The sequence below is a fragment of the Varanus komodoensis genome, unplaced genomic scaffold (assembly GCF_004798865.1).
Source record: "Varanus komodoensis strain SLA01 unplaced genomic scaffold, ASM479886v1 scaffold3, whole genome shotgun sequence".
Lineage (NCBI taxonomy): Eukaryota > Metazoa > Chordata > Lepidosauria > Squamata > Varanidae > Varanus > Varanus komodoensis.
In genome coordinates this window covers 3,059,710-3,065,223 of record NW_025335761.1, presented here as the reverse complement: position 1 = coordinate 3,065,223, position 5,514 = coordinate 3,059,710, and positions in this window count along the sequence as shown.

Here is a 5,514-nt window from a genome sequence, read left to right as displayed (position 1 = left end):
CAGAAGTGTGGCTTCTAGATCGAGAGAGATTTTACTACCACTGTATATGACTCTGGTGCGCCTGCAACTGGCGTATTGTGCACAATTTTGGGCCCCTCATTACAGAGAGGATATAGCCAGGTTAGAGTCAGTGAGGCATAGGGCCACAAGGTTGGTGGCCAGTTTGCAGGGGAAGCCTTATGAGGTAAGACTGAGGAAACTATGCCTTTTCAGCCTGGAGAAGAGGAGACTCAGAGGGGATCTGTTGGCGACATACAGGTATGTGAGGGGATGTCACATGGAGATGGGTAGAGACCTGTTCTGCCCTGCAGAGGAAGGCAGGGCGCGCTTCAACGGAGCAAAGCTCAGGGAACCAAGGTTCCATTTAGATGCCAGGAAGCACTTCCTGACAGTTAGGACCCTGAGGGTGTGGAATGGGCTTCCCTGAGAGGTCGTTGAGGCCCCATCGGTGAGGGTGTTCAAAGATAGGCTGGACATGCACATGGTGGGCATGTCGTGAGCGGAGCCGGCTGGTGCCGGAGGTCAGACTAGATGGCCCAGGAGACCCCTTCTGACTCGCTCTGTTTCTGTGTTTCTATGTAACCCTCTACAATGGTGAGACAAGCCAAGACAGGCCCAAGACATTATGTTGCCTGAGAGCAAGAACAAAATGGCACCCCCTACCCCTCACACATGTACAAAAGCCAACCAGGCTTGCAGCTGAATCTTAGTTCAGCTTCTTGTGATGGGACAGCATCTGCTACCTCAGCTGCGGGCATGACCAGGATAAAGATGATTTAAATTTTTCTGTTGTTTCTCATTTCAAAAAGCATTCTGAAAGTGACTTGCAGGCAAAAATGAAGGCATCCAGAATATAGATCCAGAAAAATAAGCATGAATGATCATCAGCACAATAATACCAAACAAAGAAAAAGGAAAGGAAAGGAACTCCACCAAAACATAATCCAGTAACAGTACAAACAAACAGTACAAATCCATGATATGCAAATCACCCCATGAAGCTTGGAATAAACCTCACAAAAGCAGCCCAGAATTGCTGGGGAATAACTAAACGCCTGGGGAAAATAAGCATGCCTTCAGGGAGACAAGGCAGGCCGAAGGGCTCAGGGCTCATGCCCAGCTGCCCTCTAACACTTTGTCGCTGCTGCTTGTCCCCCGGGATCAGCTGCCTCGCTCTGCCTAATGCTGGGCCAGCCCTGCACCAGCACCTGCTGAAAGAAGATGCCGGCTGCCTGGTTTGCATGGTTGCAGAGAGAAAATGCGCCACAGTGGTTTATTTTCTTACCCCATCCCTGTGCCTGCCGGTCACCTGCTGGGGATGTGCATTGTTACCCAGGACAGCACAGCCACTCACATAAAACTGGCAGCAGAACCCCACAGTAGCCCATGGGCTCTGAGTGGCTTGTTATCACCAGCCATGGCAACACACGACTCTGGCCAAGATGACGCAACGAAGTAATCACTCTTATTTCAGAAACAATCTAATCCCAGAAAGTCCTACCCTGGTGGTCACCCCTAAACAATGGAAAGGCCTGCCGGGAGAGAAGCATCAGATATTCCAGATTGCTACCGTCAAGAGGGAGCTAAAGACATAGCTCTTCCAACAGGTCTTCTCAGATTAGTTTTATTTAATATGCTTGTATTTAGTCATTTAAAAAAAATATTGTTGGCTTTTAATGCAGAGTCTATGGGAATGGAACAGAATATAAAAATAAATGTTTATAAATATCAATATCAATCAATAAACACATGCATACTGGGGGAGGGGGGTTAAAAGGTGCTCCTGTGGTTTATTTCCCCCTCCATGATTATGTGAGTCCGGTCAGTATCTGGGAAAATATACAGGAGGAAGCGGTTCAAAGACTGTGAGTTAAAGGTCAAAGCAGAGAGATCTTACAGTCAAGCTCATGAAAGGCAAGAACTGTGAGCCATCCGACTAAGAGAAGTTTATTTTTTTTCTCCCAACCCATCAGGTGGCTAGAATCTGAGTCACTCCGATATTGTGATCTTGCAATACTGAGGAAAATTAGAAAAATTCTCCCAGAAATTTGTGTCCACATTGGTTGAATAATTAATAGATCTTTGGTGCTCTGGGTGATGTGATCGTGGATCTTACTGTTAGGGCTTCACATTTCAGCGGGTGGCTCCTCTTACCACATGTACAGCCAGCTATTTGTACCTTTGTGTGAATTACAGATTCCTACCACCTTATTCCAGCTTCACTGGATTTCTGAGTGCTTGATCCAACTTGTCTTACTATGCAGCTACGAAGCACAAACAAGCTCTCTTTGAGAGAGAGGTGTCTATACTTCCCAGCCATGAAGTGAGACAAGCTGCAAGGGGTGAATCGTTAACTTGCAACTGTGCAATACAGTCTAATATGGGCTGCAGGAATAGGCCCATAGTTAGGGGTCCAGAGGGGCCAACAGTTTCCATTCCTCCTTCATCAACTTCCATATCAGCAGTGCCAGCCTACGCTGACCTAGTTCACATGTCACATGCTGTTGTGGCTTACTTAGTTCACTTACGTGTGTGCAAGTGTGCCGCCTATGCCCCTCCCCACCTCCACTTCCAAGGAAGAACCTGCCATGATATCTCTGTTCATAGGCTATTATCTTGATTGGACACTCAGAGCTGCTAGGAGTTAATACCTGGTAACTGCAAGGATGAAAACAGTTTAAAATGTTTAAAAATCTAATTAAATAACTAAACAGGACTGTCAAAAAGCAGTCCTCTGTTTAACTTGTGCTCTGTTTGAAGAGCTGTCTACTCCAAGTCAGGTTTAAAGATAAAGAACCATAAGAACAGAGAGCTGAGAGCCTTGGAGCTTCCTGTCAACAGTTTGTGCTTGGGCGGTACCCTGAGAAGGACACAGATCAGTTGCTCAGAGTCTTCGCTACTATGGTGAGAAACATTGCATTGCTATTCAAATTAGAGTAATAATTTCTACATGTGCATCTATCCTCGTAATTAGCATGTGCAACTTTTATGAAAATTGGTGTCCATTTGTTCTCTTTTGAGGCAATGTGCGATACGCATTGGGGTGGATCAATTTGGGAAACAGAGAGTGATTGGGCTCACTGCTCCCCTGCAGTGGGATCCCTTGAGGGGTCTGGGTGGATGTGGCACCAGGACCAGAAATTGCCACATCCACAGTAGAGAAAAGGGATCCTCATTAGCGTTATCATCGTGGACTTCTTCCCCCACCACCCACCACCAGTGCTTCTTGGCAGGCACACCAGGAAGGAAAAGCAGCCTGCCACTGCTGGACTGCCTGATGGCGGGATCCACACCTATGCCTCCACCAATCCCCGTTTGAAAAATGAATGAAGCTGTGGCCAATTTAATGACCCATTTAAACCGTAGTTTGGGTTTGTTTCTTCCATCTGCCAACGGGCGCAGTTAGATGATGCACCGCACAACTGTCCGTCCCAAGTCTCACGGGACAAGACAGAACGCTCAGAACAAGAAGCCTTGGAGGTGCCCATTAGCGGGCGGAGCAGGCATGTGAGGGCTCCTGTTATGGTGAAATGTATTCTGTCTCTGGTGACAATATATTGTTTCCAGTTCTGCATCTATAGGTATTAATTGGCACTTGCAACTTTCATGTAAGTCAGTGTCCTTCCTTGCCCTTCTTTTTGGGCTATATCATCCCAGTGTGCCTTGCCAGTTGCAACTTGGCGCCCCTCCCATTGAGCACTCTGAGACAGGCAATAAAAACATGAGCTCATATGCTGACCCTCCAAGAGCTGCATTCGCCTTGGGCAAACCAGGCCCATAAGTTACCTGACATGTATTTCAGATGGTCCCATTTCACCAGATAGACTGGCTGTTTAAATGCTGCCCAAATAAGAGTTCCCTGAGCACAGTTCCACTAAAATCTGTGCTCCCAGGCAGATCATCACTCCTGCTGCAGTACCTGACAAAGCAGAACACCTCTCTCCTGCTTCGGAAGATTAAAGCAGCATTTCTTTTGCACTACCTGGTGCTTTTTATGCATTGTGATAAAGTTAAGGTACAGTGCTGTCATTTGCTCTTTTATTTAACCAGAGTGCCCAGCCATTTCTCTGGACAAAGCCTTACTATTGATAATCTAATAATTAACCTTCTCTGCTCTTAGATCTTTAGTCTTAAGCCAAACCAGGAAGCATGCGCATATAAAAGGATCCTGTTTTTCTTTAAGTTTTGTGAGCTTGCCAAACATCCATGGAAAAATTGAGCTGATATATTCCTCTCCCCTGGAAGGTAGAATCCAGATTTAATACTGATGTTGGAGAAATCCACAATGGACTCATAGTTCAATTTTCTAAGAATCTGACCTGTAGATTCTATAGCTTTTCCTGAGTTGGACAGATTCCATGGATTTAAGGACCCATTTTAATTTTCCACAATTTTATGCAAATGTAATCATATATAACATGAAAAATTAAGTTAAAAACCTGACCAAAATGTGCCTCTCCCCATAGGCTAAAGTACGACAATTCACATTTGGGGAGTTTGCACATTTTCAGGAATTTGCTTAGAGATGGATTTGCACAAAATCCGCTTCTGTCAATGGGCAGATGGTGAACTGAGAGCTACCTGACAAGGCACAAAAAGTTGACAGAGCAGATTTGACAGTGTCCATGCATCCTTGGACTTCAATAGCAATTGCAAACACTATCCAAGTCCTGCCTGAGCCTGAGGTCTTCCTGGAATCTGGAGGTTCCCTCTTGCACCTAGAGCTTTTCCAGGCTCTTGCAGGCAGGTCTGAGTGTAGGATGTGACTTATTTTAGTCTTATGAATACTAAGCAACTAAAGCCCAAAGGGCTCTGTTGAAATCAGTGTCCATACAAATTTGAAACAGGAACTTTCCATACTAATTCTGAAAATCCATTTGACTCTACTATATGATTGAAATAAGAAATAGATGGGAAGGTTGATAAAATAATGTTGGATGTAGCTTCCTTAACAATAAACAGTTGCTTTGGATTAACAGGTTCTAGGTTGTCCCAAACTGAAGGCTAATTGGCCCCAAACATATCCCCACTGCATGCTTTCTGTATGGACACTGTTCTAGATGTAAAACCATATTCACCCAATTAAAACCAGAAGGAAATGACTGCCTGTAGCAGCTCATTCCACTAAGCACATAGTTTCAAAGGTTGATCTGAATTAACAGTGCTCTTTGTGCTTTTTGGAAAATAGTGTGAACTCAGCTACTGTACCTTTCCTTCAACCAATTTCCTCCAGAGCTATACACTGAGGTATTTTACTGATGTATTAAATGCCCCATGAAACAAATTTCTCTAAACATTTTACAGAAACAGAGCAATGTAAATATAATTGTAATAAAATCAAGAATATAAATCTAATACAACACAGATATAAAACTAATACAACACAGAATTAGGTACAAGGTAAAATCAGCTTTCTGGAGCTGAGCTAACACAAACGATGCTACAATGTTTAAAAATACTTTTCATGTACAGTCCAGTGAGGTCATTGTAATTCTATGAACTCAGAGGATTTGG